Source organism: Pholcus phalangioides, unplaced genomic scaffold (genome assembly GCF_987345545.1).
Source record: "Pholcus phalangioides strain wild (caught in Gottingen) unplaced genomic scaffold, Ppha-v1.0 ptg000011l_1, whole genome shotgun sequence".
Lineage (NCBI taxonomy): Eukaryota > Metazoa > Arthropoda > Arachnida > Araneae > Pholcidae > Pholcus > Pholcus phalangioides.
In genome coordinates this window covers 3,689,392-3,703,570 of record NW_028301604.1, presented here as the reverse complement: position 1 = coordinate 3,703,570, position 14,179 = coordinate 3,689,392, and the positions used below count along the sequence as shown (strand labels likewise).

Here is a 14,179-nt window from a genome sequence, read left to right as displayed (position 1 = left end):
TGGGCAACACTTAACAAAATAGGGGTGATTTTCTCACAATTTTGGAAATGTGAACTTTATTTTCAAGGATATTACGTTCGAATCCCCTTTTCTTTCGCGAAATTTCTTTTGTCAGATCCTTCCATTTACGTTGGGATTGCGAATTGAATTTCACATAGTCCATTACGTTTTCGAGTCCCGTACGCCTTCCAGTATATACGTCGTATATATTAGTACTTTAGCAACCTATGAGTGAGTCCATCTCTCACTATAAACCTCTCCGCGTGCGTTTAAAGGCGCTAACAAATTTGTATTTCTTTAAAGAAATTCACAAGAAGGGAAATATCGTCGGAAAGAAAACTTTTCCGACGTTCGAATCTTTTATCTTCTTTCCGAATAAAGTTTTTTTTAACTTTGAATAAATCTCTACTTTAAATACAATATAAGTACGAGTTTAATTTGAGATTTACGGGAATTGTTTTCTTTTCAATACCAGTATGTGATGTTCTAAAAATGGTTGAAAATGAATATGAAGAATTTTCTAATTTTTCAATCATTTTTTAATTATATCATTGAATTAGTCTTTGCATTAATATGAATATTTACTATTTATTAATTTTTTGAAAATTAATAACCTGATACATTTTCTATTTGATTTGTTGAATGTGAATAGGTTGAAACATTTTTTCTAAACTAATCGTTGTGGTGACATTCATTCATATCAAAAAAAAATTCCAAGCAACAACTAGCATGTTAAAACATACAGATACATAAACTAAAAAATATAAGTGAATTAAACTTATTCAAGCCTTTCGATAATATTTTATTACAAATTGAACACAATGGTATCGATGTATATAACTGCACTTATTCGAATTATTGCTGATGCTTATTGACTCTGAAACAAAATTTCGTTTTAAATTCAGGATAATTCCTGAATTTAAAATAAATCTTTTTCACGAATTTTAGTAACCAAAAATTACTAATAATAATATTCATAGTCTGGAACACCAGTCTGATAAATCAAATAAAATTGAAAGGCAATGTGTTATACATATAGAAACGTCCTCTCCACTTGTCAATACAAGATTCATCGAAAGACTAGTTATTTGTGGAGATGAAGATTACAAGGAAGAAAATTCATCGCTGCCCCCACGGGGAATCGAACCCCGGTCTCTCGCTTGCCGAACGAGTGCTCTACCATCTAAGCTATGGAAGGAGATAGAATATTTCAACCTTGGAGCGTATATATGTGTTGAAAGGCACCGTACATGGACGGCGTCAGCAATCAACTAATAGCTCGTGAATGACATAGGCCAACCAGACGGCCACAATGCATATAGAAATGTCCTCTCCACTTGTCAATACAAGATTCATCGAATAACCAAATAACCTGTCTTTCGATGAATCTTGTATTGACAAGTGGAGAGGACATTTCTATATGCATTATGGCCATCTGGTTGGCCTATGTCATACAAATACAAATACAACGCCACAACAGGCAAAATGCTCAACGAGGTGGCAGATAAAAAGATGCCCATAAAAATATGGATGTTATATATTTCAAAAATACAGCCCCAAAAATATACCCAATTAAATAAAAATGCAATCAACACAAATTATAAACAATATATATACATGATAAAATATTATACTATGCCCATAAAGAATACTTATGGTTGTCTTATTCTAAGAATGGATAGCTTCTCGATTTACCCCAACATGTTTATCGTATTTCTTTTTAAACGTGTCAATTATGTTACAATTTACTACCTCCGGGGGTAAGCTATTCCATTTATTAACAACCCTATTAGAGAAAAATTCCCTGCGACACCATAACCTTGCATTGTCCCTCACCAATCGATACTGGTGTCCCCTTGTAAAAGCAGTCGATTAGCGGTGTACTAAAAGTTCATGGTCCATCCTATCCATCCCATTGAAAATTTTGAACATTTCGATCATATCTCCTCGACACCTGCGTTCATCCGCGAGCTATTAGTTGATTGTTGACGCCGTCCATGTACGGTGCCTTTCAACATATATATACGCTCCAAGGTTGAAATATTCTATCTGCTTCCATAGCTTAGATGGTAGAGCACTCGTCCGGCAAGCGAGAGACCGGGGTTCGAGTTCCCGTGGAGGCAGTGATGAATTTTCTTCCTTGTAATCTTCATCTCCACAAGTAACCAGTCTTTCGATGAATCTTGCAATGCGTTACATTTGTTATTCGTTCCAAAGAAACAGAACTGGAGAGCTTTACACAACTTGCGTTAGAAAATCAATCTATTTCCTGCGAAATGGACTTGATAATAATTAAAACAAAATTTATGTAATTTAATTAGCAGTTCATCGAATTTCTTTACCTCATATATTCAAGTTTTAAATTACATTCATCGACGTTTTATAAATAGAACATTAACGAGAAAACAACATTAAATATATATTTATGCTTTGCAATGTCTAACGATGTGAATGAATTAAAATTTCACATTAAAAAGAAACATCTCGTTCTTTATTCATTAATTCTCGGTACTTATTCTCCTTGTACATCGAGACTGCACAAGAAGATATTTATTCCTTGTAATTTTTTTTTTAACTTCATCTTTCGCAAATGAGAAAGTAATTAAATTTTCAAATTTGTGATTCGGATTGGTTTTTATTTGTTCATTTATAGAGAAAATCCTGCGCTTCTTTCTTGGAGACATCTCCTTCTAGAAGATACTTCTTTTTCGTCCGAGTTTGCTAAAAGATTACTTCATTTACGTTGCAGCATACGTAAGTTAAGCTGTTTCTTATTTCCGAACGCGATCGAAAAAAATATTGATCTCTAGAATATTGTATTCTCATAAATTTTTTAAACATCTAAAACCAGTATAACGTTTTTATTTTATTTTTTTATTCCCATCTTCTTTTAAAATTTTCAATATCTTCAAGCAAATACTAGCCGCATAAAGTACGTAGTCTTATTTTTACCCGAGTGTTATAAATGAAATATTTGATTATTGTTATAGGATTAAAGGGACTCGCTCCGATGTATCGTTAATATTTTCTGCATAAATAAAATTCATTTCCGTTATGTTCGTTGCTTGAAAATTGAAGAATGCAGATGAAATTTCAATTTTTAATAACGAATTCAAACAGGAAAAAAAAAAATCAAAATCAGATTAGATTTGTAGCACGAATGCGTAAACCAAACGATCAAGAAATAAATTTTCATACTGTGATTTCATATTAATCATTCATGTGAACATTCGATTTATCTTTTTATCTTTCTGGTATTTTTTCACTGTAGCTTTTATATGTACATATTTTTTTTATTATAGTTTTATGAAATTTATGACTTTCGTTGTTAAAATAAGAAAATATTTGGATTTTTACGCGTAGATGATGAATGAACATTCAACAAAATTTCGAAAAAAAATGCAAATTTCATAAATTTCTGCCGAAAACATATTTAGTGAATATTTTGGCGTTTTATGTTGATTTCATTCACATTATTAAAATTGGAAAAAATTTAACATTTAATATAGAGAGTCGAATATTTTGCAGTGACCGTAAAATCCGAATGTGTATGTTTTCTCATTGTCTATGTTTTGTGCTAGAAAGTTGAACATTTTTCAATTCTAGTGAGTAATTCAAATGCACAAAAAATAATATAACCAATCACAAAATCTTTTCATTACGAACGCTTAATTATCGTGTAAAATTAACAAATCTTTTAGTGAAAGTGATCGCTTCATTCAACGTGATGCTATTTGTGGAAAGCCCTCAATAACGTCTGAAACATTAATTGGACGCGTAATTAGTGCCAGGAAGGTGTGAACCCACAGCGACATATGTCGGCTATCTGTCTGCCACAGCCGACTTCTAGTTTGCTGTTAACCCATCGTAGAAATGGACGTATATATGAAAGCCTTTGTGCTTTTCAAATGAACTGATACGTTATCTTAACATTAAAATAAGGAAATATTTATTTGATGGAGTAATACAATCATGCCTATTTGATGAAAAAATCTTAATTAACTTGGATCATCAAACTGCCGGTCAATATTACATACACAGTGTGTCCTGTAAGTGCTAGCATGGACTTTATCTCATCAACCCTCCGTCCTAGAGATATGATTCCAGTTTAAAAAATGCTCAACAGACGTTAAAAAATTACTCTCTACCAGTTTTGAGAGTGAAAATACAGTGTGTAACAAAATAAAAAAAATCTAAATTTTCATACGATCCCCTGTGCTCTAACTTCCAATCAGAAAGTTTTTGTCCTGTCTCTCTTGATCCCAACAAAAAAATTCCATGTTTTAAGTGCAATATTCATAGAGATATTCGAATTCGAAAATCGGAGGAAATTTGGGAAAGAACGGTGTTAAATGCGGAAAAAACTGTTTTACCGCATTTAATGCTGTTCTTTATTAAATTTCCTCTGCGTTTTCGGAATTCGAATATCTCTATGAATATTGCACTTAAAACATGGAATTTTTTTGTTGGGATCAAGAGAGACAGGACAAAAACTTTCTGATTGGAAGTTAGAGCACAGGGGATCGTATGAAAATTTAGATTTTTTTTATTTTGTTACACACTGTATTTTCACTCTTAAAACTGGTAAAGAGTAATTTTTGAACTCCATTTGAGCATTTTTGAAATCGATCAAACCTCTACGATGGATGGTTTATGAGGTGAAGGCGGTGCTAGCACTTACAGGACACCTTGCATATGCATTTCTAGCATCAGCATCTTCTCATCTGTGTTTCATTTCTATCAAAAGTTGAAGTAAATGCATGCATAGGCCTTTACACTGTACAGACGGATGAGGATAAAATCAATTAATCTCTGGATGAGATTAATAAAATTACGTACAAACATAGATATGAACATTTGAAATACGAACACAGTTATTTGTTTTACAAAAGTGTTTTCCAAATGAAAAACCGTACTAGAGAATGTTTATCTGATTAGCACATAATATGTCTTCTATTTCTTGACAAGAAAAGCAAGAACGACTTTTGACCTTTGCATTAAGGAGTGAAATACGATGTATGGAGGAGAGATATTGCTCTGAATTGTTAAAAAATGATAGAAAAATAATTTGCCAAGCACTATATGACATTTTTGTATTACTCTAATCTATGTCAATCATATAAATACAGTATATTGCACAAAATGCAACACCAAATATTTTTTTTAAATATTGGCACTAAACTTTTTTGCCATGAAATGGATATATCCACTCCTGGATATTTCTATGGTTGGTAATTAAAGAGGGTTAAATTGATTATATAATTATACTGAACGGGACTAAATGCAATTATTTTAACTGCTCAGAAGGAGAAATTTCTCATTATAAGTAAAACAATTCATTCTTATCGGTATTCAGCAGCTTTGTAGATATAGGCTTGAAAAATATTTTTTTTTCAGAAAAAATTCCAACAAGTGCACTTCTGAAAATTTACTTAGCACATGCATTAATACTCTTTTCTTATACTTCAAAAGAAACCGCGGTGAGTTTTCAACCAAGAGAAGCAAATAACGGTTTATTAATCACGTATTTTCTTATCTTTATGGAAGAACTTTTTGAAAGAATTTTTCGTTTGTTTTTTAGAATGTTTCAAAGGAGTTGCTTCAGGTGAAAAAAAAATATACATAACAAGAAATCTTACATGTTTTCCGCATTAACAGTGAAATTTCTCCGATAATAGCATTAACATAAATTGTGATATTCTTCACGATTTTGAATAAAATAATCGGCTAATGAAATGTCAGGGGAAATGAAGCGTGCTTGCGTAGTCTGATTTTTATACGCGTCACAAATTTTTCTTTGTACTAAAATAAAATGATGGTTCATTGCATTTATAAGCATAACAAAAATTAAATATTCATGGTGTCATGCAATATTTGCGTAAAATGAACTTTTAACTATTTATTATTTCTCCATTTTTATAACACGTTCACTTCAGTGGAAATTGAAACACAATGGAAACCAATGGTTGTAGTTTGAATCTTATAAGACATGCAAATTATGTGAATGCCTTGAATTATAAATTTTCAAACATGACGGGGTGAGGAATAAAAATAGATAATTCGAGATTTTAGAACCAGAGTGTAGAATCACTATCAGTTTTGAAAAGTATGTTTTGAGCGTCATTTCTCCTTGTCAACAAAACAACCGTAAAACGACAGAATCTTAAAATGGACCGAAAAACGTGTGACGGGCGCTGTTTTATAGCTTGCGTGGCTGGGAATAATCCTACAATGACAGCCATTGATGCATCGCGCGCTTTTTCATCTCACGTAACTCGACGTGTTTTTTAACAGAACAAAGTTCTTTGTAGACCTATTACTACCACTTTGACCACAATTTTTGATGATATTCAATCCCAGACTTCAGGTTTCGATAGCGTTTTGAACATAGATAATGGCATGGTGAATGACAAGCAGTCGGGTAAGTTAAAATCTACATCAACTTGATTAACTGTGATAGGCATGAACACGTTCTCATACATGGCAGGAATAATATCTTCTAGAAGTATGATACCGGCCTAAAATGCCAAGTGCCATAGCGCGACATACAGTTACATTTGACTTACAATTTCACGTCAACCTGAACTACAAGTAATGCAACAGTAATGTTTTGGAGCAAGTTATATAGATCTGACAGAAGTGTTGTGTTGTCCATAAACGCGCTTAAGAACTATTTTGTGTACAACTAATGCCACTTTTATTGTAGCTTGTCTATTTTCTTGATTTTTCATCAGTGAAACATGACAACCAAGTAACTGACTTGTCAATCACTTTTTCTATCCGCCACAAATGAGCTTGTTTGTCGGGGAAAAGAACAAACAACGATTCGGCAGCACGTCATCTGAAAATTCTATCATACTACGCAATGCCGCGTAAAAGCCCTTGTTATATTTCTAGGTTGTTTCACATACAATACGGAAATTTCACTGATAATATTTTTTATATAGTCGTTTGGAATTTTACCAAATTCTAAAAATTCTAACTCATTCATCATCCGTCATTTTCATACTTTGATTCCACTGTTCCGTCATTAATACAGAAAAAAACCCCTAAATATTTTAAATAATTTATGAATATTTTATAAAGTTGTTAGAGAAGGTAAAAAAAGTAAGGTTGTTAGAGAAGGTATAAATAAATAAATAAACGTGGATTCCGCTTTCTTGAAGTGTAGATAGTATCATTCTGGAATAGATAAAAGTTCAGTTCCTAGATTGGAATCACTTTTGACGTGAATACGTCTTTTAAATCCTCTGACGATACTGGGTGCATTCGCACAAAAAATTGCGTAACAAAATAATTTATACACGCTCATATCTCAGGAAGTATTCAGAATATATTAGTGTTTTTGATGTCTGCCGGTAGATCTCGTTAAAAAACAAATCAAATGATACTATTCTGGTTTTAATATCTCTTTCGGCCTGGGCACTGGGCTTTCGTAACGAAATTGTTTCATGCTATATCTCGAGAAGTTCACAATGAAAATTAGACAACATTGGTATCGTCTGTTAGCTATTCCAAAGAAAAATTCGATGACACCAATTTCATAATGTCAGTACCTACCACGCAAAGGTAGGCACAAAGAACGTATTCAAGTCAAAATTTGCGGCCGTGTCTATGACACAGCCTATCCCAATTTTTTTTTATTAAAAAAAAAAAACTGCTCATGCACATATATCGACATATTATGCTTATTCTCAGAGCCTAGCACTAAACCACAGAAAATTAAGGAAGCACTTGATGTAAATCTGCACATGTATTCCACATATTTAAATAAAGAAAACGTTCTTGAAGTAAAACTAATAGCACTTGGCGGATAACATAAAATCAACAAGTTAAGACTTTATCTTTGCTGCTTAAGAGAAGCTTGCATATATATTTATCAAGTCTTTAGGAAAAGGAATAATTTATCCGTAATAAGAGAGATTGAATCATATATACATGGAGATGGAACCTCTTCTTGGCAACCATGGATATAAGGCAACGCCCAGCAGCAGCGGCAAAGGTTTTTATTTTGCTAATTAGCGCTAGAGAATCTCAAGAGCGGCTGAGCTCATGTAGTATACATTTGCCTTCTCTCTGCCCCCTTTTTAAAGGAGCTTCTGTTAATTTTTTTAATTTTTAATTATGAAGTGTTTATTTTGGAAATTACCTTTCGTTGAAAGAAACTAGTTCTGCTTCATGACGAGTTCAACTCTTAAACATAAAAAGAAGACTAAAAATAAAGATTACACGCAGCAGCTGAAAACGTTAAAATTCTTTTATAAATAATATATTTTAATACAGGGTGGGAAAAAAGTCCGTAGAAACTTTAAAAATGAATAAAAACCGGAAAAATAACCGAAGTAAAAAACTGTTTGCAGGGTTAGCATCGCTAAGTCACGGGAATTTGTTTAAAACAGGTAAAAACCTCAAAAACACTAGACAGGTGGTGCTACAAGGCGAGAGAGACAATTGTTGTGACGGTGGTCAGGCCAAAGCAGAGCCTCCTGGCTGTGCGACAGTTGCGGCCACATCGGGTCCCGTGCGCTCGCAGGGGAGGGAATTGCGCTCGCAGCAATATAAATGCAAAAGATGTTGATTACATGTTATTTCTTTACATTCTCAGAATTAATTCTTTACATCTCTGGAATTAATTCCTTACATTTTGAAATTAATTCTTTACATCTCTGGAATTAATTCCTTACATTTTGAAATTAATTCTCTACATTTTAAAATTATTTCTCTACATTTTAAAATTATTTCTCTACATTTTGAAATTATTTATTTCCATTTCTGGAATTATTTCTTCACATTTGATTTATCATTAGTTCTGGAATTATTTCTTCACATTTGATTTATCATTAGTTCTGGAATTATTTCTTCACATTTGATTTATCATTAGTTCTGGAATTATTTCTTCACATTTGATTTATCATTAGTTCTGGAATTATTTCTTCACATTTGATTTATCATTAGTTCTGGAATTATTTCTTCACATTTGATTTATCATTAGTTCTGGAATTATTTCTCTCATTAATTTTCTAGGGAGAAATCCTATCAGAGTAAATGAAAATTCAGATTTGTTGAAAATTTAATATCAATGAAAGGCATTTTTTTCAGAATTATTGAAATTTAAAAGCAATAAAAATTCAAAATTCACGAAAGGAATAAGGTAGGAATAAAATACAGGGTGGTCTAGCAGTCTAGACCTGTTTTGAAAAAAAAAATGCTGTTGAAGATAGAAACAAACGGTACACTAGAGAGAACTACCTGAATTTCCGGACCCCCGTAGAACTACAGGAGCGGGGTTTTTGACCGCTACTGCAAAAATACATGGCACAGCTATAAATAAGGATTTATTTTGGATTACAAAAAAGTGTCATAAGAACTAGAGTTTCCAGTTTTGAAATATTGTCGTATGGAGGTTTTGGGGGCACGGGGGGGGGGCCCTGCGGCCCCTACCCCGTGAAAAAATCGTACGTTTATATATTTCGAATTTATATTACGTATTATTCATAGATTTCAATACTTCAAGTCATACGTTTCCAGGAACTGTTTCACAATCAGTGGGTGAATTTCTCAATCCCGCTCCCCCCCCCCCAGCTAGATAAATTAAAAAAAAATTGATTTTAAAGCAAACGCTTAATTTGTTTTTTAAAAATTCTAATTATCAAACAAAACAACAATCTGGGTTAAAAATTCATAAAATCTCAAAATAAAAAATCAAATTAAAAAAAAGAAATCAAGATATAATACGGTGTTTGCTGACCTGCGGTCCGCGGACCCCGGGGTTCCACGAGTACTTTGTAAGGGGTCAGCGGGATCATTTCCATTTACTGCCATTGCACGAATAGCACACTTTGTGTTATGAAATTGCAATTTATCCGATTTTTCTTACATGAAAATTAAAAAAAACAACAATAGATATTAGATTTTATGGGAGAGGAGGCGTTTGAATTGACTTTTTGACGCTACAGGAGGTCTGCTGTGCATTCACCTTTACTACAAAGGATCTGCGACATCAAAAAGGTTGGAAAACACTGATATAATAATTATGTATGATCTCAATTTATATGAATCATATATTTATATATGATCAGCCATTTATACAATAATATGAATCATTGCATTACCGAAAAGAAAACAAATAGATATTGGAGCTTCGCAGATAAATAAAAAGCGTATAATGATCATTTATCATTTAGCAGTCGGAACATTGAATCTTTGCTTCACAATGTTTCCCCAAACTGAATTTTTACACTTTCCACACGACATCAATGTTTTGTTTTTATATTTGCTCACGTAGAACTGTTTGCGTTTTGCCAATTTCTTTGTTTGATCATCGTCAGACTGCGACGAAGGGTGATCGGACTTCATCAGATAATTTTAAAATAAAATTCCTTAGAGAAACTTTCCTTTCTCGTAACTATTCCTTTCTTTGTAACTTTCTTGTAGGTGAGTCCATGCATTAATTGCGCTCAGATCAAGAATATTATAAAACACGTGCATCGGCCAACAAAAAGAAAAAGAAATGAGAATCTTATTGTGAAATAAAAAAAAAATATATATCCATCAGAGCGAGTCACCTCGCTTAAAACCTTATTGGTGAGCAAATGGGTTTGATAACTTGCGGACTAGAAGCCAGAATCAGTTTTATTGGGTTGAGTTCACTCGCTCCGGTGGATTTAATGAAAATATACAAAATAGAAGTAATGTGTGGGGGAATATATACAATTAGGGATCACCCGTGCCACCTCGCTTAGCACCTTATTCAGTGAGCAACATGAATATGACAATATGAGTACGTACGTGTGTTGTGGACATGAAATGCATGAAGAACTTGAATAGAGGAAAGAGAAATACACACATATATATACGTATATATAACTGCTAGGTCGAGGTCGAGTCGTCTCGCCCTAACCCTATTTTGGTGAGCAATGTGGGCTTGGTTTAAATGGGGGATTGCCTGGAGAGAGCCTTAGCTAAGGATCAGTTTCGGTCTTGGTGTTTTGGTTGACTCGCTCTGGCTGGTTATATTTATATAAAAAAAATGAATATATATAAAATATAAACTACATGTAATGGTTATTATGAAACCATTCGTGTTGTCCCGCCTAGCACCCTAGCTAGAATAGCGGAATGAAGGACACTTGTGGTTATCACATTTACATCAAAGCTCTCACTGCAGATGTTAATTTACAGCAACAGCAACACAATCTTAGAAGAAAGATCTTAGAACTGATAGAAAAGAATGTATAGAGAAACTATGACTGAAATTTGTTTATGTATAAAATAGTCAGTTTTAGCTGTAATTTCTATTTTAATTTCTTGGTTTATGAAAAACTAGCTATTTTCCCATTTTATTACTTATGTTGTCGAAAGAAAATCCATAAAATAACTTCATGAACATGTTTTTCTTGTTTTCGTAAGACCGTTGTTTCTTATCGTTCATCGCTGGTAGAAGAAAACAAGAAGGGAGAATGTATTAAATCGGTGAATATTCAATGGTGTTCAACAAGGCGTTATTTGTCTTCTACGCGATGGAAGAAAACAAAATGCAAATTTAACTTATAGTACCTAGTCACTGTGCTAAGCTTCTTCCCTCTCAGCTTTATTAATATGCTAGTTCTTTAGAAAAAGATGAAGGAAAAACGACGTTGCACAGTGTGCCATTTAGTCTCTGTTTAACAAAGCGTGTTTGGATAATGCGAGTCTTTAAATGATGTGTGCCTGAAGCGAAAGTTTCGTAAATTCAATTTTTTTGTTTCTCGAAAAGCATGCGGCCAAATTGCAAGCTTGCTACTACGTTACATTTTTTTTCTAAGTCCTTTGATGGAAAATCGCTTTTGTGCTAGCAATTTCTACTTAAAAGTTATCAGTTTAACCTGGTAGAAAAATCTTTTGTTGATGTCTTTGTTAAAAATGAAAAAATCTAGATGTATTCAAAATCAGTTTTCAAGACTGGTCGTGCATTTATGTAAACGTGAATATGACTAGAAAAATCTCTGTTACTTTTTATTTTTCATTCGCGATACAGAGAATTGCTTCATCATCAGTGATATAAATGAAACAAGATGGAATAAATCAATGAAATTTATTCAAGCAAACACATTCTTATAAAGTGAGTCACGTATTTTATCTACCAATTTGGATCGAAGCTTTGACAGATTGCATTAATATACTCGCATCTTTTGAGAGTTAGGATTCAAATAATTACTATATTCATTCTACATACATTCTCAAAGATCATAAGAAACGGATCTGAAGAGTTTCGCAAAATGATTTCATCAGGCCTCTTCAGCTAGCATGGAGTAATAATATACAAACACAAACAAAATTGCCCAACGAGGTGGCTGAAAAATATGCCCATAAAAAATATCGATATCGCGCACGCGCGCGCACACACACACACACACACACACACACACACGCACGCACGCACGCACGCACACACACACACAAATATAACCAAAATACAGCAACCCAATATAAAAGCATATATCACGAAAAAACAAACTAATAATTAATACTATATAGTATACTGCCCATGAAAAGATTATGGTCGTCTTAACTAAATATGGATTATCCCACTATGTTTATCGTACTTCTTTTAAATGTGTCAATTGTATTAGAATTCACTACTAAAAGATGAACCCGGGACCTGAACACATTCCATCTCTGACTTCATGGCATAGAAACCCGCCACCACATCACTTAAATGAGGAGATATTCACAGGAAAGAAATATAAAAATAAGTACCAACATAAATTTTTTCTATACTATCCATGTAAACGTGGCTCTTCATAAAAAATTGAGTATCCACTCTGCAGAACGGTGGCATAGCATTTTGCGGTAGAATTAATTCCTATGGATTGAAAAATTTGTCCAAAATAAAAACGTAATACTGCCGAAAATGCATTAAAACTTCGGTAACTATAGCTTTTTGATTGGCTAGAATGGATAGTATCGACAGAATTCTGCTGATAAATCAGTGAGATCAGAATTCAAAAACACGATTTACATCATTGTAGGAATTCGATAAATTAAAAAAAAAAATCTTTAACTAAATGTTTTCAAAATGATAGAATGCTAATTTATTTTTTTTTTACTGAATAGGAATTGCGAGGGTAAATTTTCTAACTTAAACAGCAAAGAAAAGAACATTACGGACAGATGAGTTTGTTGAATGTTAGGTTTTATATTTTGTTAATGGCACATGCTCATAATTGGTCAAACGGGGATCGGAAAATTTTGTGGATATCCTCGATCTGTCTGTTTCCTCTATCTTTTTTTTCTTTGACAAATTAGATGGCCACATACACACTCTCTAGCTAGCTATCTTTTTATCATCAACAAAGATGCGTTTATCGGAACTCGATTCGATGAAACAACTTACGATTCTCCCATTTCTGTTTTGTGCCGTTTATGGTTTGATTTTCCCTCAGTGTCTGTTTGAAAATCGATAATGGAGTAGTTATGTGCATCCAACGAAAGAGATGAGACTGAGTCGGAGAAGGTGGGAAAACCAAATAAATAAAAGAAAACAAAATAAGTAAAAACAAAAACTTCTGCGAAGAGAAAAAATTTGGTAGAAAATCGATGTGTGAGAGAAGATCTGAAGAAAGATCACAAATCGGAATGCTGCAGGTGCTGTGTTTTTCCTTTTGTAATTAACGTGTGTCATGATCAACAAATGTTCAACCGTGTTGTTGTGACAGGTGTGTGAGGGAAAATAATAATTTACCTTGCAAATCCAGTCAAATATAAAAAATTTAAATTTTAAAATATTTTTGTTTAATGTGTGTTACTTTCATAATAAAATTTTTTTCACGGAAAGAAAAATTGATAAAATTTGACACATAACACGGATATTTGATTATTACGTGGCAGTATCCATGTCATCAAATGATGTTTTTATTTTCCCTAAGGTTTAAAAAATAATTCATTTTTACCCCAAATTTTTTTTAATGTCGATATTTTCTGATCATGAAACGATATACATTTCCATTTTGCACGCGCTCGCAATGAACACATTTGCTTGATTTATCGCTTGATGTCACATGATTTCTCAATGGTGGTTCAATCAATCCTTTAAAAATTTTCACACTTAACGACATAAAGGCTATAAAACGAACTCAACTTTTCAAGATTCAATTGAAAAAAAAAATTAAACTTTAGAAAATGTTGATATTCAAAATTT

General features: G+C 32.9%; 1 protein-coding gene across 1 annotated transcript in view; it reads left to right on the top strand.

The window, feature by feature from the left end:
• Positions 1–14,179, top strand: part of LOC149079953 (poly(rC)-binding protein 3-like) — a 423,390-nt gene that overhangs the window by 15,035 nt on the left and 394,176 nt on the right. Inside the window, exon 2 of the mRNA XM_089238855.1 lies at positions 2,654–2,754. The gene's annotated coding sequence lies outside the window, so the exon portion shown is untranslated. The remainder of the gene's footprint in view (positions 1–2,653; positions 2,755–14,179) is intronic.